Source organism: Ahaetulla prasina, chromosome 5 (genome assembly GCF_028640845.1).
Source record: "Ahaetulla prasina isolate Xishuangbanna chromosome 5, ASM2864084v1, whole genome shotgun sequence".
Lineage (NCBI taxonomy): Eukaryota > Metazoa > Chordata > Lepidosauria > Squamata > Colubridae > Ahaetulla > Ahaetulla prasina.
Genome location: NC_080543.1, coordinates 76,584,145 through 76,610,183, shown reverse-complemented (window position 1 = coordinate 76,610,183; position 26,039 = coordinate 76,584,145). Strand labels below are relative to the sequence as shown.

The following is a 26,039-nucleotide window of genomic DNA, read 5'->3' as shown; positions in this document are numbered from 1 at the left end:
ATACAGCGGCGGAGCGCGTTTTCTTCGGCCGGCTGCGGAATGGGTGGTACTGACGGCCGTAAATTTACAACCAAACCGGAAGTATCGTTGCTTAGGGATGTCTCGTTAGAGCTCTACTGTAATTTTTGCTAATACCATTCTACCTCAGTGGTGCTAAATGTATCTTTAAAGAGACTCTGTAAATTGCAGAAATTGCATTACCATACCTTTGATACCGATTTTTCTCAGAGTTCATTGATGTGTGCCTATTGCTAATTTGGACCGAGTTTTTAACTTGGTGTGTGGTCCTTAATCATTATTCTAAACCTGTATTAGCGTAATCATACTTTATAAAACACAACTTGGTTTGTACACCATGTTAACGATAAACGTTAGTTTTCCAGCCACTGGTTTTATAAAAATGTATGTGCACATATGGTATCCTCTGACCCTGCTCCTATGCATTTTTTCACAGAAACCGGAAATAAACATGCTAATATTCCCAAGCCATATTTTGCTATATATGTATATTCGTTAGATTTCCGTTTGGAAAAAATAACCAACTATGAACTTGTGATAAAATGAAGCTCTTATTTTTTAAAAACGATATTTTCCTATATTAAAAAATACCTTTATCAACCATTTCACAAATGGTTCCATAAAACTTCTATAGTTAGGGGCTTCCGGTGGCGCCACCTTCTTCGCTGGGTGTCTAATTAAGGCACTCCACACTGGATATCGTAAAAGCCGGTGAAAACAGCGAAGACCTGCTGATCCCGGCTTCAATTTCCCTCCCTGGGAGAAGGGAGAGAAGAGAGCAGCGGGGGAGTGGTAGATCTCCCCAGAGGCTTTGTTTTGTTATGCAGAGCCCCGAAGGGTTGAATCCCACTGAATCCTGCCAACTTCAGCGCGCTCCTGCAAAAGCAGGAAAAGAAGAAGGTGTCCATCTCTGCTCAATCAATTTCTTTTTGTGGATTTCTACATGCAGACGGAACAAGCACGAGTGAACAATTATTCGACTGCAAGTATTTTTGATTTCCTGACTTCTACCTTTTAAAAAGAGAAATTTTTTTCCCTTGCTTTAACTGACTGCTTAAAATGGCGTCTGACAGGAAGTGAAAGTGAAGAACGAGCAGGCTGTGTAACTAAGAAGCTAGGAAACGTTACTTGTGGATTGTAACGAATTGAGCTCTCCTATACTTAAAGGGGAAAAGAGAAGTTTTTAAACTTAAATTTTGTGACTTTTTAAAAATTGAAATGGCTACTAAACCACCTAAGGCTGCTGGCAGAAGGGGGTCTGAAGTAGCTTTGGAGGATTTGATTAAAGAACAAGGAAAAGTGTTTGAAGAGAAGTTTAAGGAGATGATGGATGACATAAAAGAAATAAAAGAAGATAATAAAAAGATAAGAGAAGATATTTTGATCGCCTTTCAAGGTTTGGCAAAAAGACTGGAGGGGGTGGAGGAGGAGGTGCAAGAAATTGTTCAGTCAAATCAGCAATTAGATAATAGAATGGGAGGAATGCAAATAAAATTGGACAAAAATGAAGATCAAGTGGTGGTGATGCAGTATAGAATGATGGATGGAGCTCTGAGAATTAGGGGCTTACATGAAGAAAAAGGTGAAGAATATAAAAAATATTTATCAGAAGCCCTGGCTGAATTATTGAACTTGACCCACAAGAGGTTGCTTATCAAATTGACAAAATTTATAGAGTTAATTCTTGGATTGCCAGGCAGAAGAAACTTCCTAGAGACATTGTGGTTTATTTTTTGAAAAAGACAGTGAGAAATCAGCTTTTGCAAGTTGCATATCAGAAAAACCTGAAAATAGGAGAACAGGAGCTGAAGGTTTTGAAAGAGATTCCTCCCAAGATGTTAAGGGATAGGAAAGACTTTATATTTTTTACACAAGAACTTAAGAAGTACCAGATTCAACTTAGATGGGAAGTTCCAGTTGGTCTGTGTATTATCAAGGAAGAAAATATCATATTGATACTGTGCTTAAGGCCAAAGATTTTCTTTCTACCATGCTGAAAGTTGAAATAGAAGTAATAGAAAAAAGAATTCAAGAGACTCAAATTGGCATGGAAGCTAAGGTGATCCCAGTGATGTTACCATCTGAGGAACAACCACAAGAACAAAGAGTGACGAGGGGAGCCCTTAAGCGTAAAGAAAAGGAGCAACAAACTCAAAGTAAAGCTCAGGATTCTGCTACAGAAGCGGTGGGAAGAGCAAGACCGAAGATACAGGAGGGTTATCTTCAGCTGATCGCTCAAAGGCTTCAGCAGGCCAGTAATGGCAAATAAAATTTTGACTTGGAATGTCAATGGTTTGAATTCAGCTCAGAAGAGAAGAAAAATATTTCATTATTTGAAACAATTTAGAAATGATGTGATTTGTTTACAAGAAACACATATTAAATTATCAGATCAAAAATACTTAATAAATTCAAAGTTAGGTAAACGTTTTGCTGCCTCAGCTTTGGACAAAAAACATGGTATAGTGGTATACTTGGGAAAAGATATACCAGCTAAGTTAATACAGGCAGATATTCACGGAAGATATATATATGTATATATTTTAATTCAAAAAGTTTTACATTTTTTCCCCCTTTCCCCCCTCCTCTCCCCCCTCCCTTTACAACCCCTCCCCCCCCCGACTTCCCGGAACGAGCACAAGGTATAGTTAAAAATAAAACAAACATATGCTAAAAAAATTTCGTCCCAACTTAATTATACTCCTAACTTCCCCCGAAAACAATAAAAAATAATACATCATAATCATTCAAAGCAGTCTAATAACTCTTAGTCTGATATCTATTTTGAATATAGTCAATCCATTTTTTCCATTCCTTTAAGTATCTTTCTTGCATATTGTCTTTCAGAAAGGCTGATATTTTCTCCATCTCAGCCAAATTGGCAACTTTCAATATCCATTCTCCTATTGTAGGTACTTCTTTTTTCTTCCAATACTGTCCTATTAGTAATCTTGCTGCTTTTATTAGATTTAAAATCAGTTTAGTCTCAATTACTGTACAGTCCGTAATAATTCCCAACAGAAAAAATTGCGGCAGGAACTTTATCTTCTTTTTCAGAACATTTTGTAAAATCCACCAAATTTTTATCCAAAAGGCCTTTATTATCCTTACAAGTCCACCAAATATGAAAATATGTAGCGTCATCACAATTGCATCTCCAACATTTTGCTTGCATATCTGGATACATACACGATAATTTCTTAGGATCTAAATGCCATCTATAAAACATTTTATAAAAATTTTCCCTCAGATTCTGTGCCTGCGTCAATTTAACATTTCTAACCCAATTTTTTCCCCAAGTTTCCAATAATATTGGCTCCTGAAAATTTTGTGCCCACTTTATCATACAGTCCTTTACCAAGTCCCTTTCAGAATCTATTTCAAGTAACACATTATACAATCTCTTTATATGCTCCTGAGACTGATTTCTAATTTGCTTTACCAAATTTCCCTTTTTCTGCTCTATACCAATTTTCTGATCTTCCTTCCATCTAGCACGTAGTTGCTCATATTGAAACCAAGTATAAATTTTCCCTTCTTCTTTTAATACGTGCAAAGATTTTAATTGCAAATTGCCTCTTTCAGTATACAAAAGATCTTTATATGTAATCATTTCCTGATTCTGTTCTCTATTGTATGTCTAGGACTTGCCCACATAGGAACCTTATAATTTAGTTTCGGCCTAGTGGTCGCCAACAGGCCCAGTGGATGCCTTCTCTGTCATCTTGAAGGACGACCACGGGCCATGTGGGCGCCTTTTTACCATCCTGGAGGACGACCATGGGCTGTCTGCAGGGGGACCCTTTCGAGATCTTTGGTCCCCAGTTGGGGGAACTGAGGATGGTCCTGGACAATCCTAGTTAGGCTATTGTAGGACTCCATCTCCCCCCCCCCTTCATCCACAGACCACCCCTCAGGATCGTATATGAGGGGTTGGTGAATCTGACTGAATCATGGCGGTTTTGTCCATCCACCGCCTAAGAACTATTTCTCGTCTGTCTTTCACCCGGAATTACTGGTGTTGTCAGTTACCATCTTGACTGGTCCAGGATGGGTCTGTTTGCCGGACTCTTATCATGCGGACATTTACAGCGGCTGACCTTCTTGCCCTGCAAGATTCCCCTCTCTCGCGGGTTTGGCCCCCCACATTATCGAGGGCCCATCTTGAGGACGGGTTTTGGAACCCCGAGAGGTGGCATGCCAAAAATAGGAGACTTAGGGGATTTTTAACTAACTGTTTTAATCGTCTTTTTAAGGGGAGTTTTAATGGGAATTTTAAGGGGAGGGTGGGAACTGACGGGTTTGGGGTGGGGGGGAGGGTGGGGAGGGGGAAAAATCCATTGGGGGGGAGATGAGTCCAGCAAGTGTTCGCGGCGGTAATTTAATAGGTCCGAAGGTGGCGGGGGAGGGTCTCGTTCCAGTTCATCAGGGTTTTGCCATCAATACAGTATGTGGGAGAGACAGATATGGCAGAAGGGGGGGCATATCAGGTTTTGGGGGCACGCCCTCGCTATTTAAGAGAGATCGCGTGCTCTGGCCCCCCCAAATTTTCCCGTTCCCAGAGTGGCCAGAATACCCGGGACTTGGGCCTTCGGCTGATGTTATGTAATGCAAGATCCATGGTTAATAAAGCTCCCCTGATTCTAGATCTAATTCAGGAAGGGACCACGGACGTTATGGGCATTATGGAAACCTGGTTGGGCACGGAAGGGGGGGTTCCCCTAGTAGAGATGTGCCCACCAGATTTCCGAGCATTCCATCAGCCGAGGGCACAAGGTAGGGGTGGCGGGGTGGTGGTTATTATTAGGGAGAGCCTGGAACCGAGGGAGACCACTGTGCCTCAGATAGCTGGGTGTGAAACCCTCTTTGTGAAGTGGTGCCGTAGGACTCAGGTGGGCTTGTTGATCACGTACCTGGCTCCTTGCTGCGTGACAACAGCCCTGCCCGAGCTGTTGGAGTTGCTAGCTGGGTTGGCAGTTGAAACCCCTAGACTGTTGGTCATGGGGGATTTCAACTTGCCATCAACTGGCACGGCATCCTCGACCGCTCGGGAGTTCATGGCTTCCATGACGGCCATGGACCTGACTCAATTAATTGATGGCCCTACTCACATTGGGGGAGGCACCCTAGACTTGGTTTTTATCTCTGGCCAGTGGTTGAATGATCTGATTTTAAATGATTTAGTTATCAATCCTTTGTCATGGTCAGATCATTTTCTCCTTCGTCTGGACTTTCAGACCGCTATCCACCAACGCAGGGAGACGGAACCAATGCGTTGGTTCCGTCCCAGGCGCCTGATGGACCCTGAGAGGTTCCTGACGGAGCTTGGGCCGCTTCCCGAGAACCTGGCCCACGGCACGACTGAAGAGCTAGTCGCGGCCTGGGAACAGGCCGCGACTGGAGCTTTGGACCATGTCGTGCCTTTGCGGCCTCTGACCCGGCGTCGGTCTCAACCAGCTCCTTGGTTCTCCGAGGAGCTGAGGGAGATGAAACGCCGGAGAAGACGCCTAGAGAGTGTCTGGAGATCCAGCTGTTCTGAGGCTGACCGGACACTAGTTAGGTCCTATAGCAGGACCTACCTAGTGGCACTGAGGGATGTGAAACGTTCCTACGTTTCCTCCCTCATTGCGTTGGCAGATAACCGCCTGGCTGCCCTGTTTCGGGTGACCGGTTCTCTCCTTCAACAGGAGGGGCGGGAGGACCCCCTACAAGGGCATGCCAAGGAGTTTAACGGTTATCTATATGATAAAATCGTTCAGCTTCGGGACGGATTGGATCAAAATTGGGAAGATCCAGACGAGAGTTCCGAGACCCGTCTTGTTGAAGTGGTTTGGGATGATTTTGACCCTGTGACTCCCGAGGACATGGACAGGTTGCTGGGTAGGCTGAATGCCACCACATGTTTACTGGATCCGTGCCCCTCCTGGTTAGTACTGGCTACACAGGAGGTGACACGAGGCTGGCTCCGGGGGATTACAAATGCTTCTTTGCGGGAGGGGGTCTTTCCCGCTGCCTTGAAAGAGGCGGTGGTGAGACCTCTCCTCAAGAAGCCTTCCCTGGACCCAGTTGTTTTAGGGAATTACCGGCCAGTCTCCAATCTTCGCTTTATGGCGAAGGTTGTAGAGAGTGTGGTGGCATGTCAGCTACCCCAGTACCTGGATGAAGCTGTCTATCTAGACCCGTTCCAGTCTGGCCCGGATACAGTACGGAGACAGCTTTGGTCGCGCTGGTGGATGATCTCTGGAGGGCCAGGGATAGGGGTTATTCCTCTGCCCTGGTCCTATTAGACCTCTCAGCGGCTTTTGATACCATCGACCATGGTATCCTGCTGCGCCGGTTGGAGGGGTTGGGAGTGGGAGGCACCGTTTATCGGTGGTTCTCCTCCTACCTCTCTGACCGGATGCAGACGGTGTTGACAGGGGGGCAGAGATCGACTCCGAGGTGCCTCATGTGTGGGGTGCCGCAGGGATCGATTCTCTCACCCCTCCTGTTCAACATCTATATAAAGCCGCTGGGTGAGATCATCAGTGGTTTTGGGGTGAGATACCAACTGTACGCTGATGATACTCAGCTGTACTTTTCCACCCCGGGCCACCCCAGCGAAGCTGTCAAAATGCTGTCCCAGTGTTTGGAAGCCGTATGGGTCTGGATGGGGAGGAACAGGCTCAAACTTAATCCCTCCAAGACGGAATGGCTGTGGATGCCGGCACCTCGGTACAGTCAGCTGCAGATGCGGCTGTCTATCGGGGGCGAGTCGTTGGCCCCGATGGAGAAGGTATGCAACTTGGGCGTGCTCGTGGATGGTCGGTTGTCCTTTGAAGATCATTTGACGACCGTCTCCAGGAGAGCTTTTTATCAGGTTCGCCTGATCCGCCAGTTTGGACCGGGATGCCCTATGCACGGTCACTCATGCTCTCGTCTGGACTACTGCAATGCTCTCTACATGGGGCTCCCCTTGGAGAGCACCCGGAGACTTCAGCTAGTCCAGAATGCGGCTGCGCGGGTTATTGAGGGAGCGGTTCGGAGCTCCCACGTAACACCTATCCTGCGCAGACTGCACTGGCTACCTGTTGTTTTCCGGGTGCGCTTCAAGGTATTGGTTACCACCTTTAAAGCGCTCCATAGCTTAGGACCGGGCTACTTACGGGACCGTCTACTGCCGGCCTCTATCTCTCAGCGTCCGGTGCGTTCCCACAGAGAGGGACTCCTCAGGGTGCCGTCAGCCAAACAATGTCGACTGGTGGCCCCCAGGGGGAGGGCCTTCTCTGTGGGGGCTCCTACCCTGTGGAACGAGCTTCTCCTCGGGCTTCGACAACTACCTGACCTTAGGACCTTTCGCCGCGAACTTAAAACCTATTTATTTCGTATGGCTGGACTGGCCTGATTTTAAATTCTAAATTTTAAATTTTAATTGTGGGTTTTAAATTTCTGTAATTTTTATGGGGTGTAATGTTATTTTAAATTTTCTGGCGAATTTGAATCAGTTTTTTAAGGGTTGTTTTAATTATGGTGTATGTTTCTGTTTGAATTTTATCTGCCTGTTCCCCGCCCTGAGTCCTTCGGGAGAAGGGCGGTATACAAATTAAAACATTATTATTATTATTATTATTATTATTATTATTATTATTATTACTATAAGAGTATTTTTTCCAAACACGCAGAAGAGCAGTTCTTAACACATGATTTTTAAAGGACTTATCCACTTTTTTGTCATAAATTAAATATGCATGCCATCCATATAGCAAGTCATAACCTTCTATTTTCAGAATTCTTTCCTCCGTTAAATTAAACCAATCACTTATTGCAGAGAGAACAGCTGCTTCATAGTATAATTTAAAGTTGGGCATTTTTAAACCTCCCCTTTCTCGAGAATCTTGAATTGTTTTCATTTTAACCCTAGCTTTTTTACCTTCCCATTTAAATTTGTTAATTCTCATCTGCCATTCCTCAAGATTCTTATCTTTCTTAATTATTGTTATCATCTGAAAGAGGAATAAGAATCTAGGTAAAACATTCATTTTAATAGCAGCTATTCTCCCCAACAATGATAATTGCAATTTTTTCCAAGCAATCAACTCCTTCTGAACTTTTTGCCATAAAACCTCATAGTTATTCTTATACAATTTCACATTTGACGATGTAATATAAACCCCTAAATATTTAACCTTCTTTACAATTTCAAATCCTGTTATTTCCTCTAATTTTTCTTTCTGTTGTTTGGTCATATTTTTTATTATCACTTTTGTCTTTTTCCGATTAACGTTAAACCCTGAAACCTTCCCATATCGATCAATTATTTCCAACAAAGTTATACTAGAATTTATAGGGTTTGTTAAAGTAATCACCGGGTCATCTGCAAAAGCTCTCAGTTTATATTCATGTTGTCTAACTTTAATTCCCTCTATCTCCTTTACTTCTCGTATTTTATCCAATAATGGTTCTAGAGTTAAAATAAACAATAATGGTAATAAAGGACATCCCTGTCTTGTTCCTTTCGCAATCTTAAAAGATTCTGTTTAGCTACCATTAATTATTATCTGGGCTGTTTGCTCTCCATAAATTGCCCTAATTATTCTTATAAAACCATCTCCAAATTGCATCTTTTCTATTAATTTAAATAAAAAATCCCAATGCAATCGATCAAAGGCTTTCTCTGCATCAAGAAAAATAAATGCTGCTGGAATAAAAATTTTCTTTTCTAAATACTCCAATAAATTAACAATCTGCCTAACATTATTCCTCATCTGTCTCCCTTTTATAAATCCAGATTGATCATTATGAATTCTTCGCTGCAAAATTAACATTAATCTGTTAGCTATTATTTTAACAAAAATCTTATAATCATTTTTTTAAATTATTATTATTATTATTATTTATTGGATTTCTAGACCGCCCTTCTCCCGAAGGACTCAGGGCGGTGTACAGCCAGAATAAAACATAAACAATGTACAATTAAAAACTAAATTAAGAAACTTATTATACAACTGGCCGAAAGATTAAAATATTTAAAATCTAAAAACCCCAATTTAAAACATAAATAGAATTTAGAATTTAAAAAATTTAAGCAGTTTAAGAAAAACTTAAGCCAGCCCCGCGTGAATAAACAAATGTGTTTTCAATTCGCGGCGAAAGGTCCGAAGGTCAGGTATTTGGCGTAAACCAGGGGGAAGTTCATTCCAGAGAGTAGGAGCCCCCACAGAGAAGGAACTTCCCCTGGGGGGAAGTCCCTCTCTGTGTGAGCGTACAGATCAGTGGGAGGCATGAGGTAACAGCAGGCGGTCCCGTAAGTACCCAGGCCCCAAGCCATGGAGCGCTTTGAAGGTGGTAACCAAAACCTTGAAATGCACCCGAAAGGCAACAGGTAGCCAGTGCAGTCTGCGCAGGAGAGGTGTTACATGGGAGCTACGTGGAACTCCCTCTATCACCCGCGCAGCCGCATTATGGACCAGAATGGAGATTGGCCTGTAATTCTGAGGTTTAGAACAATCCTGTTCCTCTTTTGGTATCAATGAAATAAAAGAAGTTCTCCATGAGGGGGGAATTCCCCCTCCTAATTGTATCTGATTAAATAATTCTTTAAGTGGACCTAACATATCATCCTGTAAGTTCCTATAATAATTAACTGTAAGCCCATCCGTACCAGGAGTTTTCCCCATTTTTAATTGTTTAATTACCAAAATAATTTCTTCAGAGGTTATAGGCCGGTTCAGTTCATCCTTTTGTTCTAAAGTTAAATTTTTAACCTTATATTCCTTCGAATAATTATCAATATCCCTGTTCAATATATTATCTTTAAGGTATAAATTTGTGTAATATTCTAAAAAAGCTTTTTTAATTATATCTTGTTGATATCTCTCTTTGCTTTTATATTCTATTTTTTCTATAGTACGTTGTTTTTGTTTTTTTCCTTAAGGTGTATGCTAACCACCTACCAGGTCTATTTGCATTACAAAAAGTATTATGTTTGGCATATTGTATATTTGTTGCCACCTGATCAGCCATTATCATATTAAATTGACTCTGTAATAACTTTAATGCATCTTTAAGTTTTTGATCATGCAGATTATGTATTAATAATTGTTTCTTATAGATTTCCTCTTCTAGATACCTACGCTGTCTTTGTTGCTTATTTCTCTGTCTATTATTATATATATTAATACACCTCTCATAAAAGCTTTACTGGCGTCCCAAACCATTTCTATCGATGTTTCGTTATTCAAATTATAATCAAAAAATTCTTTCATTTGCTTTTTACATTGATTTACATTATCCTGATATCTAAACAAATTTTCATTTAATCTCCATGTTCTTCTAGCTTCCTTTCCATATTGCAATTCCATCCAAACAGGACTATGATCAGACAAACATCTTGGAAATATCTTAGTTTTCTTCACCCTAGAAAGCAAATCATTAGAAGTTAAAATAAAATCAATACGTGAGAAGGATTGATGCCTATCAGAGAAAAAAGTATAATCTCTTTCCTCCAAGTTCCGCAGTCTCCATACATCTCTCAACTCAAAATCTTCTATCATCTCAAAAAAGGATTTAGGTAGCTTCGCATGTGCAGGTATCTTCTTAGAAAAAATTCTCTTGTCCTTCCGTGTATCTATTACTCCATTCCAATCTCCTAATGTAAGACACGATTTATAATCCCATAGAATCAACATGTCATACAACATTCTATAAAATTTTTCTTGTTGCTGATTGGGTGCATATATACCAAACAAAAGGGTCTTTTTTTTTTCTATTGTAAGTTCAATGGCAATATATCTTCCATGAATATCTGCCTCTATTAACTTGGCTGGTATATCTTTTCTCAAATAAACCACTATGCCATGTTTTTTGTCCAAAGCTGAGGCAACAAAATGTTTATCTAACTTTGAGTTTATTAAGTACTTTTGATCTGATAATTTAATATGTGTTTCTTGTAAGCAAATCACATCATTTCTAAATTGTTTCAAATAATGAAATATTTTTCTTCTCTTCTGAGCGGAATTCAAACCATTGACATTCCAGGTCAAAATTTTATTTGCCATTACTGGCCTGCTGAAGCTTTTGAGCGATCAGCTGAAGATCGTCCTCCCGTATCTTCGGCCTTGCTCCTCCCACCGCTTCTGTAGCAGAATCCTGAACTTTACTTCGAGTTTGTTGCTCCTTTTCTTTACGCTTGAGGGCTCCCCTCGTCACTCTTTGTTCTTGTGGTTGTTCCTCAGATGGTAACATCACTGGGATCACCTTAGCTTCCATGCCAATTTGAGTCTCTTGAATTCTTTTTTCTATTACTTCTATTTCAACTTTCAGCACGGTAGAAAGAAAATCTTTGGCCTTAAGCACTGTATCAATACGATATCTCCTTCCTTGATAATACACTGTCAAACCAACTGGAACCTCCCATCTAAATTGAATCTGGTATTTCTTAAGTTCTTGTGTAAAAAATGTAAAGTCCTTTCTATCCCTTAACATCTTGGGAGGATTCTCTTTCAAAACCTTCAGCTCCTGTTCTCCTATTTTCAAATTTTTCTGAAATGCAACTTGCAAAATTTGATTTCTCACTGTTCTTTTCAAAAAATAAACCACAATGTCTCTAGGAAGTTTCTTCTGCCTAGCAATCCAGGAATTAACTCTATAAATTTATATATTTATAAATTTAAATACTGCATCACCACCACTTTATCTTCATTTTTGTCCATTTTAATTTGCATTCCCCCCATTCTATTTTCTATTTGCTGATTTGACTTTTTCTTGCACCTCCTCCTCCACCACCTCCAGTATTTGCCAAACCTTGGAAAGCCATCAAAATATCTTCTCTTATTTTTTTATTATTCTCTTTTATTTCTTCTCTTATTTTCTCATTATTGTCCATCATCTCCTTAAACCTCTCTTCAAACACTTTCCCTTGCTCTTTAATCAAATCTTCCAAAGCTAGTTCAGAACCCCTTCTACCACCAGTCTTAGGTGGTTTAGTAGCCATTTCAATTTTTAAAATTCACAAAATTTAAGTCTAGAAACTTCTCTTTTCCCCTTTAAGTATAGGAGAGCTCACTTCATTACAATCCACAAGTAACATTTCTTAGCTTCTTAGTTACACAGCCTGTTTACAGTTCCATTTCTTCACTTTCACTTCCTTTCAGACGCCATCTTAAACAGTCAGAAAAAAAAGTTTCTCTTTTTAAAAGGTAGAAGTCAGGAAATCAAAAATACTTGCAATCCAGTAGTTATTCACTCGTGCTTGTTCCGTCTGCTTATAGAAATCCACAAGGAAAAAGCAATTAGCATAGATGGACATTTTCTTTTTTCCCTGCTTTTTGCAGGAGCGCACTAAAGATCGGAGCTTGGCAAGATTATTTATGGGACTCAACCCTCCAGGCTCTGCTTAAAAAAACAAAGCCCCTGGGGAGATCTACCATTCCCCCGCTGCTCTTATCTCTCCCTTTCATCCAGGGAGGGAAATTAAAGCCAGTTTTTCTTGGCTTTTACGATGTTCAGTGCAGAGTGCCTTAATTAGGCACTCAGCGAAGAAGGTGGCGCCACCGGAAGCCATTCACGGAAGATATATTGCCATCGAACTTATATTAGAAACAAAAAATACTCTTTTGCTTGGTATATATGCACTCAATCAGCAACAAGAAAATTTTTATAGAATGTTGTATGACATGTTGATTCTATGGGATTATAAATCGTGTTTTATATTAGGAGATTGGAATGGAGTAGATACACGAAAGGACAAGAGAATTTCTTCTAAGAAGATACCTGCACATGCAAAGCTGCCTAAATCTTTTTTTGAGATGATAGAAGATTTTGAGTTGAAAGATGTATGGAGACTGCGGAACTTGGAGGAAAGAGATTATACTTTTTTCTCTGATAGGCATCAATCCTTTTCACATATTGACTTTATTTTAACTTCTAATGATTTGCTTTCTAGGGTGAAGAAAATTAAGATATTTCCAAGATGTTTGTCTGATCATAGTCCTGTTTGGATGGAATTGCAATATGGAAAAGAAGGCAGAAGAACATGGAGATTAAATGAAAATTTGTTTAGATATCAGGATAATGTAAATCAATGTAAAAAGCAGATGAAAGAATTTTTTGATTATGATTTGAATAAGAAAAAATCAATAGAAATGGTTTGGGATGCCAGTAAAGCCTTTATGAGAGGTGTGTTAATATATATTAAAAATAGACAGAGAAATAAGCAACAAAGACAGTGTAGGTACTTAGAAGAGGAGATTTATAAGAAACAACAATTACTAATACATAACCCGCAGGACCAAAAGATTAAGGATGCAATAAAGATATTACAGAGTCAATTTAATATGATAATGGCTGACCAAGTGGCAACAAATATACAATATGTCAAACATAATACTTTTTGTAATGCAAATAGACCTGGTAAGTGGTTAGCATATACTTTAAGGAAAAAACAGATACAACATATTATAGAAAAAATACAATATAAAGGTAAAGAGAGATATCAACAAGATATAATTAAGAAAGCTTTCTTAGAATATTACACAAATTTATATGCTAAAGATAAAATATTGAGTATGGATAGAACAAAATAGAATAGAATAGAATAGAATTTTTTATTGGCCAAGTGTGATTGGACACACAAGGAATTTGTCTTGGTGCATATGCTCTCAGTGTACATAAAAGAAAATATACCTTCATCAAGGTACAACATTTACAACACAAATGATGGTCATAGGGTACAATTTAACACTTAATGATACAACACGTAATGATAAAAGCCAAGTCTCCTACAACTGACCCCATCCCATTGGGTTCACAATCCTTAGTGATCACAGAAAAGGAAGTGCAAGACCTATTTCACAGACAAAAGCCAGGAAAAGCTCCAGGCCCAGACAAGATAACTCCTTCTTGCTTAAAAGTCTGTGCTGACCAATTGGCCCCCATCTTCACCCGTATCTTCAATAAATCACTAGAGATATGCTATGTTCCTTCTTGCTTCAAACACTCTACTATCATCCCAGTGCCAAAGAAGCCCACCATCAAGGAACTGAATGACTACAGACCAGTTGCTCTAACATCTGTAGTCATGAATGGGATGCCTTATGCATGGTCACTCACGCTCTCGTGACGTCTCGTCTAGATTACTGCAATGCTCTCTACATGGGGCTCCCCTTGAGGAGCACCCAGAGGCTCCAGTTAGTTCAAAATGCGGCTGCGCGGGTGATAGAGGGAGCCCCTCGTGGCTCCCATGTGACACCTCTTCTGCGCAGACTGCACTGGCTACCTGTGGCCTTCTGGGTGCGCTTCAAGGTTTTGGTAACTATCTTCAAAGCGCTCCATGGCATAGGGCCGGGTTATTTACGGGACTGTCTGCTGCTACCGAATGCCTCTCACTGACCCGTGCGCTCTCACAGAGAGGGACTTCTCAGGGTGCTGTCGGCCAGGCAGTGCCAACTGGCGACACCCAGGGGAAGGGCCTTCTCTGTGGGGGCTCCCACCCTCTGGAACGAACTTCCCCCAGGACTCGGTCAACTTCCTGACCTTCGAACCTTTCGCCGCGAGCTTAAGACACATCTATTTATTTGCGCAGGACTGGACTAGAATTTTAAATTTTGAATTTGGTTTTAATGGGATTTTATTATTTGTATTGCTATTTTTAATTATTTGGCCTTATATAATAAGTTTTTTAATTGATGTTTTAATTGGGTAGATCCAGGCGAGGGTTCCGAGACCCGTCTTGTTGAGGTGGTTTGGGATGATTTTGATCCTGTGACTCCCGAGGACATGGACAGGTTGCTGGCTAGGCTGAATGCCACCACATGTTTACTGGATCCGTGCCCCTCCTGGTTAGTACTGGCTACTCAGGAGGTGACACGAGGCTGGCTCCAGGGGATTACAAATGCTTCTTTGCGGGAGGGGGTCTTTCCCGCCGCCTTAAAAGAGGCGGTGGTGAGACCCCTCCTCAAGAAGCCTTCCCTGGACCCAGATGTTTTAGGGAATTACCGGCCAGTCTCCAATCTTCGCTTCACGGTGAAGGTTGTAGAGAGTGCGGTGGCATGTCAGCTACCCCAGTACCTGGATGAAGCTGTCTATCTAGACCCGTTCCAGTCCAGCTTCCGGCCCGGATACAGTACGGAGACAGCTTTGGTTGCACTGGTGGATGATCCCTGGAGGGCCAGGGATAAGGGTTACTCCTCTGCCCTGGTCCTATTAGACCTCTCAGCGGCTTTTGATACCATCGACCATGGTATCCTGCTGCGCCGGTTGGAGGGGTTGGGAGTGGGAGGCACCGTTTATCGGTGGTTCTCCTCCTACCTCTCTGACTGGTCGCAGACGGTGTTGACAGGGGGGCAGAGATCGACTCCAAGGTGCCTCATGTGTGGGGTGCCGCAGGGGTCGATTCTCTCACCCCTCCTGTTCAACATCTATATGAAGCCGCTGGGTGAGATCATCAGTGGCTTCGGGGTGAGATACCAACTGTACGCTGATGACACTCAGCTGTACTTTTCCACCCCGGGCCACCCCAGTGAAGCTGTCGAAGTGCTGTCCCGGTGTGTGGAAGCCGTACGGGTCTGGATGGGGAGGAACAGGCTCAAACTTAATCCCTCCAAGACGGAATGGCTGTGGATGCCGGCACCTCGGTTCAGTCAGCTGCAGATGCGGCTGTCTATCGGGAGTGAGTCATTGGCCCCGATGGAGAAGGTACGCAACTTGGGCGTGCTCCTGGATGATCGGTTGTCCTTTGAAGATCATTTGACGACCGTCTCCAGGAGAGCTTTCTATCAGGTTCGCCTGATCTGCCAGTTGCGTCCCTTCCTGGACCGGGATGCCTTATGCATGGTCACTCATGCTCTCGTTACCTCTCGCCTGGACTATTGCAATGCTCTCTACATGGGGCTCCCCTTGAAGAGCACCCGGAGACTTCAGCTAGTCCAGAATGCGGCTGCGCGGGTTAGTGAGGGAGCAGTTCGGAGCTCCCACGTAACACCTATCCTGCGCAGACTGCACTGGCTACCTGTTGTTTTCCGGGTGCGCTTCAAGGTATTGGTTACCACCTTTAAAGCACTCCATGGCTTAAGACCTGGCTATCTACGGGACCGTCTACTGCCGGCCTCTATCTCCCATCGTCCGGTGCGTTCCCACAGAGAGGGACTCCTCAGGGTGCTGTCGGCCAGGCAGTGCCAACTGGCGACACCCAGGGGAAGGGCCTTCTCTGTGGGGGCTCCCACCCTCTGGAACGAACTTCCCCCAGGACTCGGTCAACTTCCTGACCTTCGAACCTTTCGCCGCGAGCTTAAGACACATCTATTTATTTGCAGGACTGGACTAGAATTTTAAATTTTGTAATTTTATGGGGTGCATATTATTTTAATTTTTGGGCAAATTTAAATCAGTTTTTTAAGGGTTGTTTTAACTATTGTGTATGTCTGTATTTTATCTGCCTGTTCACCGCCCTGAGTCCTTCGGGAGAAGGGCGGTATACAAATTAAATTATAATAATAATAATAATAATAACAACAACAACAACAACAACAACAACAACTATTATTATTATTATTATTATTATTATTATTATTATTATTATTATTATTATTATTATTATTATTATTATTATTATTATTTTGTATTTATATGTATATTTTATCTGGCTGTGAACCGCCCTGAGTCCCTAGGGAGATAGGGCGGTATAAAAATGCGAAAAATAAAAATAAAATAAATAAATAAATGAAAACCTTTGAAAGGCTAGTGCTGTCCCACTTGAAAACCATCACAGATCCTCTGTTAGACCCCTTGCAATTTGCATACTGAGCAAATAGATCAACAGATGATGCTGTTAATATGGCTCTGCACTACATCCTACAACATCTTGAATCTCCAAAGACCTCTTTGTAGACTTTAGTTCAGCATTCAACATCATCATTCCAGACACTCTTCTAACTAAGCTAAACCAGCTACAAGTACCTGAACAGACTTGTAAATGGATCACAAGCTTCCTAAAAAACAGGAAGCAGCCGGTGAAGCTAAGCAGAATCACATCAGATACCTGCACAATTAGCGCAGCCCCCCCCCCAAGGCTGTGTGCTCTCCCCACTTCTCTTCTCTCTGTATACCAATGACTGCATCTCTAATGATCCAGCTGTTAAACTACTGAAGTTCGCAGATGATGCAACAGTGATCGGTCTCATTCGAGACAATGATGAATCTGCATACAGACGGGAGGTTGAACAACTAGCCTTGTGGTGCGACCGGAACAATCTGGAACTGAACACACTGAAAACCGTAGAAATGGTGGTAGACTTTAGGAGAAACCCTTCCATACGTCCACCTTTCACTATACTAGACAACACAGTATCAACAGTAGAAACTTTCAAATTTCTAGGTTCTACCATATCACAAGAGCTGAAATGGACAGCTAACACCAAAAATGTCATCAAAAAAGGATAATAAAGAATGTTCTTTCTGCGCCAACTCAGAAAGCGCAAACTGCCCAAGGAGCTGCTGATCCAGTTCTATTGAGGAATTATTGAGTCTGTCATCTGCACCTCTATAACTGTCTGGTTTGGTTCTGCAACCCAACAAGACAGACACAGACTTCAGAGGATAATTAGAACTGCAGAAAAAACAATTGCTACCAACCTGCCTTCCACTGAGGACCTGTATACTGCACGAGTCAAAAAGAGGGCTGTGAAAATATTTACAGATCCCTCACATCCTGGACAAAAACTGTTTCAACTCCTATCCTCAAAACGACGCTATAGAGCACTGCACACCAGAACAACTAGACACAAGAACAGTTTTTTCCCGAAGGCCATCACTCTGCTAAACAAATAATTCCCTCAACACTGTCAAATTATTTACTAAATCTGCACTATTATTAATCTTCTCATCGTTCCCCATCAGCCATCAACTTATGACTGTAACTTTTTTGCTTGTATCCTTACGATTTATATTGATATTGTTTTCTGATTGCTTAATTGTAGCCTATGACTATCATTAAGTGTTGTAAGTGTTGTACCTTAATGAAGGTATCTTTTCTTTTATGTACACTGAGAGCATATGCATCAAGACAAATTCCTTGTGTGTCTAATCACACTTGGCCAATAAAAAAAATTTGAAATGGTAGTTTAGATTGTACTTTTATGTGCAAGACTATCAGTAGAAATGCAAATTTCTTTCATTAGGCTAAAGGCTAAAACTTATGAAGAGTGGTTGCAGGAATTGAGTATATCTAGTTTAATGAAAAGAAGGACTAGAGGTGACATGATAGCAGTGTTCCAATTTCTAAGGGGCTGCCATAAACAAGAGAGGGTCAACTCCAAAGAACCTGAAGGCAGGACAAGAAGCAATAGATGGAAATTAATCAAAGGGAGTATCAACTTAGAATTAAGGAGAAATTTCCTGACAGAACAATTACTCAGTGGAATGACTTGCCTCTCGAAGTTGCGGGTGCTCCAACACTGGAAGTTTTTAAGAAGAGATAGGACAACCTTTTTTGTGGAATGGTATAGGGTTTCCTGCCTGAGAAGTGTGTTGGGCTAAAGCACCCCCAAAGTTCCTTTATCTATTTTGTTAATTTCTACTCTATTTTGTTAATTTCAGTATGGTGGACTGCAAAAGCATATCCAAAAAGAGGTGGGAATGCAATCCCTTTATATAGATTTATGCAAATCAAAGTATACAAGAAATTCATGAGGTCAGAGATACTGATGTAATGAAGATGAGACTACAAAGCCAATTGCGTTATTTAAAATGAAGAGGCTGTGTATTAGAATAGCCATTACTGTTAATTTTTTTATTTATAACTGTAGCTCCCTTGGTCTTTTTTTCTGGAGCATTCCTCAACTTCAAACATCACTTCTGTTATCAACATTTTATTTATTGATTTTATTTTATTTTGTTTGTCAAACATGTACAAGCTAGCAGGTATAGGTATAAACATAAACAAAGGAAGTAAGTACAGATAAATGGGGACAGTAAGACAGGGACATTAGGCACGCTCGTGCACTTATGCACACCCCCTTTACAGACCTCTTAGGAATTGGGTAAAGTCCACAGTAGACAGTTTGAGGTTGAAGCTGTGAGGGTTTGAGGCTGTAACAATGAGTTGAGTAGAGCATTCCAGGCGTTGACCACTCTATTGCTGAAGTTGTATTTTCTGCATTCGAGTTTGAAGCAGTTTATTTTGAGTTTGTATTTATTGTTTGCCCGTGTATTGTGGTTGATGTTGAAGAAGTCATTGACAGATAAGATGTTGTAGCAGACAATTTTGTGTACTATGCTTAGATAGGACCAGAGGTGGCGCAATTCCAGATTGTCCAAGCCCAGAATTTCAAGTCTAGTGGCATAATGGATTCTATTGTGAGTAGAGGAGTGGAGTACTCTTCTTGTGAAATACCTCTGGACCCGCTCAATCATGTTAATGTCTGACATACAGTGTGGATTCCAGGCGGATGAACTGTATTTAAGAATTGGTCTGGCAAAGGTTTTGTATGCCCTAGTTAGCAATACAGTGTTACTGGAGAAGAAGCTTTGCAACATTAGATTAACAATTCTTAATGCCTTTTTGGCAATATTGTTACAGTGAGTTCTGGGGCTTAGTACTCCTAGGTCCTAGACAAAGTGAAGGTCATCTACGAGATCATTTCTGCCCAACTTGTATTTGGTGTTCTGATATTTTTTGCCAATGTGTAGGACAGAGCATTTTTTAGTTGAGATTTGGAGTTGCCAAATGTGCAACCATTCTGACACATAGTCAAGGTTGCTTTGTAGGGCAACAGCATTGTCAGTGGTGTTCAATAATTTTACGTTATCAGGGAAGAGGACACAGCTGCTTTTAATATGATCGCATAGGTTATTGATGTAAAGCAGAAAGAGTGTGGGTCTTAAAATGCTGTCCTGGGGGACACTGCTGTTAACAGGTGCCGGATTTGATTGGCCCCTCCATATTTGGCTATTTGTTGCCTGTTGGACAGGAACACAGCTATCTACTTGTGCAGGGATCCGAAGATGCCGTAAGTTTCAACAGTAGTTTGTTGTGCACCACTGAGTCAAAGGGTTTACAGAAGTCTATGTAAATTGCATCTATTGCTTTACCCTAGTAAAGATGTGTGCTCTAAATGTTTCTACAGTGTAGGAGTTGCAGATTACAGGACAATTTTTTTCAAAAACCAAACTACTTGTTAGATTACAGGTTGTTTGTCTCTAAATGGAGGGTAATGGATTGGTTTATAATTGATTCAGGAGTGAAATGCTCCTGGTTAGGACCGGATCACCCGATCTAATAGCGATGGCAGTGGGTGGTTCGGAGAACCGGTAGCAAAAATCCCTGCCCTCCCGCATGCCCAGCTGAGCCACGCGATCATGTTTTTTTTACTTTTAAAAGCATTTTTTTACAACCTTTTTGGCTGAAGAAGTTGTAGAAAAAAATGCTTTTAAAAGGCTCCTTTGGAGATCCCAGCTGAGTTGCCTGATCATCAGAGGCCTTTTTTTACTTTTAAAAGCATTTTTTCGGCCGAAGAAAAAGTGCTTTTAAAAGTAAAAAAACAACAACTGATGATCGTGCGGCCCAGCTGAGTTGCCTGATCATTTCATAGAATTATTTTGAGGAAAAATGATGTGGATAATTGTTTCCCATAACATTTTTTACGAATCTAATAAACTGTAAATCTCCTTCCAACATTAACCATTTTTATTGAAGTAGTTTTCAGAAAGATATTTCCCTAAATCTAAAGGATATTTTAGAATTAGAATTAGAATAGAATTTATTGGCCAAGTGTGATTGGACACACAAGGAATTTGTCTTGGTGCATATGCTCTCAGTGTACACAAAAGAAAAGATATCTTCATAAATGTACAACATTTACAACACAAATGATGGTCATATGGTACAATTAAACACTTAATGATACAACACTTAATGATAATCATAGGGTACAAATAAGCAATCAGGAACAATCAATATCAATATAAATCATAAGAATTACCAGCAACAAAGTTACAGTCATACAGTCATAAGTGGAAAGAGGTTGGTGATGGGAACGATGAGAAGATTAATAGTAGTGCAGATTTAGTAAATAGTTTGACAGTGTTGAGGGAATTATTTGTTTAGCAGAGTGATGGCGTTCGGGAAAAAACTGTTCTTGTGTCTAGTTGTTCTGGTGTGCAGTGCACTATAGCGTCGTTTTGAGGATAGGAGTTGAAACAGTTTATGTCCAGGATGTGAGGGATCTGTAAATATTTGATGGCCCTCTTCTTGATTGGTGCAGTATACAGGTCCTCAATGGAAGGCAGGTTGGTAGCAATTATTTTTTCTGCAATTCTAATTATCCTCTGAAGTCTGTGTCTTTCTTGTTGAGTTGCAGAACCAAACCAGACAGTTATAGAGGTGCAAATGACAGACTCAATAATTCCTCTGTAGAACTGGATCATCAGCTCCTTGGGCAGTTTGCACTTTCTGATTTGGCGCAGAAAGAATATTCTTTGTTGTCCTTTTTTGAAGATGTTTTTGATGTTAGCTGTCCATTTTAGATCTTGCGATATGATAGAACCTAGAAATTTGAAGGTTTCTACTGTTGATACTGTATTGTCTAGTATTGTGAGAGGTGGAAGTATGGAGTGATTTCTCCTAAAGTCTACCACCATTTCTACGGTTTTGAGTGTGTTCAGTTCAGATTGTTTTGGTCGCACCACAAGGCTAGTCGTTCGACCTCTCATCTATATGCGGATTTGTCATTGTCTCGAATAAGACCAATCACTGTTGTGTCATCTGCGAACTTCAGTAGTTTAACAGATGGATCGTTGGAGATGCAGTCATTGGTATACAGAGAGAAGAGTCTCTACTGTTGATACTGTGTTGTCTAGTATTGTAAGAGGTGGACATATGGAAGGGTTTCTGGTGAACGCATGCGCCAAGATGGCGGTGGGTGAATGAGCGGAGGAGAGTCGGGGGGTCGTTTTCCCCCACCAGCCTTCCCCTTCGGATGGATTGGAGTGCCTGCTTACCCTACTTCTGTTGGGGAGCGTCTCCTCATCCGTAGGGTGAAAGAAAGCCAGCTCGGGAAGTCCGGGAACGACGACAGAGAAGGCAGTTCTGCAGCGATGAGAGCTTCCCTGCTCGGCTTGGCTCGGCCCGGTGTGGGTATGGGCGGTGGCCGCGGTGGTGGCGCCGGGCTCCCTCTTCGCCGGTGAGAGCGGCGGAGTCGGGGTGGCGGCGGTGGTCGCGGCGGCGGTCCCCCCTTCCCCTGGTAAGTTCCGGGGGGGTGTCGGGAGGAGCAGCACCGGAGGGACAGCTGCGGCTCGGCTTGGCTCGGCCCAGTGTGGGTGTGGGTGGCAGCGGCGGCGGCGGGTTCCCTCTTCGCCGGTGAGAGCGGCAGAGTGGCGGTGGCGGCAGTGGTCACAGCGGCGGTCCCCCCTCCCCCCTCCCCCGGTGAGTTCCGGGGGGGCGTCAGGAGGAGCAGCGCCGGAGGGACAGCTGCGGGTCGGTTCCCTGGCTGGACTCGGTGTGAGCGGTGGTCACGGCGGTGGTACCCCCTCCCCCCTCCCCCGGTGAGTTCTGGGGGGGCGTCAGGAGGAGCAGCGCCGGAGGGACAGCTGCGGGTCGGTTCCCTGGCTGGACTCGGTGTGAGCGGTGGTCGTGGCGGCGGCGGCGGACGCCCCCTCCGCTGGTGAGAGAAGGCGGAGGGGGTGATGGTTGCAGCGGGTGATGGTCGCAGCGGCCGTGGTGCCCCCCCTCCCCCCCTCCTGTGAGTCGGGGGGGCATCGGGAGGAAAGGCGCCATGGAGATGCCAGCGAGAGGCAGCGAGGCAGCGATTTAGATCGGCATGGTTTGAGAGGGGTTGGGGTCGGATGGTTGTGCCCCCCCACCCCGGCCGGGCCGGTCGCTGCGCGCTGGAGGGCCTGGAGAACCTGGAGAAGGAGAATGTGGAGCCTGGTGACCTTGAGTTCCGGGGAGAACAACGTCGGGAAGTGGATCTGGCACCCAGGAAACTGTTAATCGTCAACTTCAGTCAGAGAATTTGGTGACCCGTTTGTACCCAGCTTGGGGTGGCTGGGGGCGACGGCAGTGGAGACGGTGATGGCCCGCTTCGTCGGTGAGAGGGGCGGAGTGAGGCGGTGGCAATGGCCGTCGTGCCCCCCCCTTCCTGGACTGGGCCGGACTATGACTACAGGTACCCCTCGTCGACTTGTTGGTTCCCTTCTTGTGGACTGTCCGGTGAAACTTTTGTGCCTTTGACCCGGGACTGACAGCAAGAACATGTTGGGCCAACGAGTGGAGCCTCTTGTGTCTGGCTGATGGACATCTCTTTGGTCTTCTGTTTGGTTCTTCGATACATCCTTCCTTAGCTGGCAGAGCATCCTCTCAGAGCATCGGGGTTTTTTATCTTGATATCCGAACTGTAGAAACCACCTTGGACTGGTCGGGACACGACTCCCCGATCCCCGACTGCTATTTGGTTTTATGATATATTCACCCGCACAACTCTTGGGTCTGTGAGATGCTCCTCTCTCGCGGATATGGCCCCCTATTTTATCAAGGGCCTACCTTAATGACGGGTTCTGGAACCCCGAGAGGTGGCATGCAAAAAAGAGGGGTTTGAGGAGCTTTTTAACTAAATCTTTTAATGGGCTTTTAAGGGGAGGGAGGGCTAGGGTGGATGGGAGGGGTGTGTGTGGGAGGGGGCCAGACCTTGCTAGAGGTTGCGTTATGAAGATAGTTTCGGAGAGTTTAGGGGGGGTGACTGAAGCCCCTGGACAAGAGTACTATTCTATCGGTACGATTTATGGAGGGGCAGATATGGCGGAAGGAGGGGACCATATCATGTTCAGGGAGCGCACCCGCGCTGCTTACAAGTGATTGCGCGCTCCAGTCCCGCTGCCTTTTCCCATTCCCCGAGTGGTCAGATTCCTCAGGGCCGCAACCTTCGACTGATGTTATACAACGCCAGGTGCTTTGTTAATAAGGCCCCCCTCATTTCAGATCTGATACAGGAGGGGGGTGCCTGATGGGCGTTACGGAGACCTGGCTGGGCACAGAAGGGGGCATGCCCCTCGTTGAGATGTGTCCACCGGGCTTCCGTGCATTTCATCAGCCGAGGGTTCAAGGCAGGGGTGGGGGGTTGCGGTTATTATAAATGAGAGTTTGATACCGAGGGAGGTCTCTGTCCCGCAGACAGCTGGCTGTGAGTCTCTCTTTGTGCGGTGGGGCCATGGGGTACAGATGGGTTTACTGATCACGTACCTGGCTCCCTGCCACATGACAGCAGGCCTGCCTGAGCTGCTCGACGTGATAGCCGAGGCGGTAGTTGGTACCCCAGGGTTGGGGTCGGATGGTTGTGCCCCCACCCGGCCGGGCCGGTCGCTGCACGCTGGAGGGCCTGGAGAACCTGGAGAAGGAGAATGTGGAGCCTGGTGACCTTGAGTTCCGGGGCGTCAGGAGGAGCAGCACGGAGGGACAGCTGCGGCTCGGCTTGGCTCGGCCCAGTGTGGGTGTGGGTGGCAGCGGCGGCGGGTTCCCTCTTCGCCGTGAGAGCGGCAGAGTGGCGGTGGCGGCAGTGGTCACAGCGGCGGTCCCCTTCCCTGGTAAGTTCCGGGGTGTCGGGAGGAGCAGCGCGGAGGGACAGCTGCGGGTCGGTTCCCTGGCTGGACTCGTGTGAGCGGTGGTCGTGGCGGCGGTCCCCTTCCCTGGTAAGTTCCGGGGTGTCGGGAGGAGCAGCACGGAGGGACAGCTGCGGCTCGGCTTGGCTCGGCCCGGTGTGGGTATGGGCGGTGGCGGCAGTGGTCACAGCGGCGGTCCCCTTCCCTGGTAAGTTCCGGGGTGTCGGGAGGAGCAGCACGGAGGGACAGCTGCGGCTCGGCTTGGCTCGGCCCAGTGTGGGTGTGGGTGGCAGCGGCGGCGGGTTCCCTCTTCGCCGTGAGAGCGGCAGAGTGGCGGTGGCGGCAGTGGTCACAGCGGCGGTCCCCTTCCCTGGTAAGTTCCGGGGTGTCGGGAGGAGCAGCGCCGGAGGGACAGCTGCGGGTCGGTTCCCTGGCTGGACTCGGTGTGAGCGGTGGTCGTGGCGGCGGCGGCGGCAGTGGTCAGCGGCCGTGGTGCCTCTCCCCTCCTGTGAGTCGGGGGGGCATCGGGAGGAAAGGCGCCATGGAGATGCCAGCGAGAGGCAGCGAGGCAGCGATTTAGATCGGCATGGTTTGAGAGGGTTGGGGTCGGATGGTTGTGCCCCCACCCGGCCGGGCCGGTCGCTGCACGCTGGAGGGCCTGGAGAACCTGGAGAAGGAGAATGTGGAGCCTGGTGACCTTGAGTTCCGGGCGCCAGGAGGAGCAGCACGGAGGGACAGCTGCGGCTCGGCTTGGCTCGGCCCAGTGTGGGTGTGGGTGGCAGCGGCGGCGGGTTCCCTCTTCGCCGTGAGAGCGGCAGAGTGGCGGTGGCGGCAGTGGTCACAGCGGCGGTCCCCTTCCCTGGTAAGTTCCGGGGTGTCGGGAGGAGCAGCACGGAGGGACAGCTGCGGCTCGGCTTGGCTCGGCCCAGTGTGGGTGTGGGTGGCAGCGGCGGCGGCGGACGCCTCCGCTGGTGAGAGATGGCGGAGGGGTGATGGTTGCAGCGGGTGATGGTCGCAGCGGCCGTGGTGCCTCTCCCCTCCTGTGAGTCGGGGGGGCATCGGGAGGAAAGGCGCCATGGAGATGCCAGCGAGAGGCAGCGAGGCAGCGATTTAGATCGGCATGGTTTGAGAGGGGTTGGGGTCGGATGGTTGTGCCCCCCCACCCCGGCCGGGCCGGTCGCTGCACGCTGGAGGGCCTGGAGAACCTGGAGAAGGAGAATGTGGAGCCTGGTGACCTTGAGTTCCGGGGAGAACAACGTCGGGAAGTGGATCCGGCACCCAGGAAACTGTTAATCGTCAACTTCAGTCAGAGAATTTGGTGACCCGTTTGTACCCAGCTTGGGGTGGCTGGGGGCGACGGCAGTGGAGACGGTGATGGCCCGCTTCGTCGGTGAGAGGGGCGGAGTGAGGCGGTGGCAATGGCCGTCGTGCCCCCCCCTTCCTGGACTGGGCCGGAC

General features: G+C 44.9%; 1 protein-coding gene across 5 annotated transcripts in view; it reads left to right on the top strand.

Moving 5' to 3' along the window:
• KLHL15 (kelch like family member 15) overlaps nucleotides 1–26,039 on the top strand; it is a 159,011-nt gene that overhangs the window by 28,856 nt on the left and 104,116 nt on the right. The window contains exon 1 of one of the 5 annotated variants that reach the window (XM_058184593.1): nucleotides 46–118. The exons of the other annotated variants lie outside the window; for them this stretch is intronic. The gene's annotated coding sequence lies outside the window, so the exon portion shown is untranslated. Of the gene's footprint in view, nucleotides 1–45; nucleotides 119–26,039 lie in introns of those variants that run through there. 5 annotated transcript variants of the gene reach the window in all.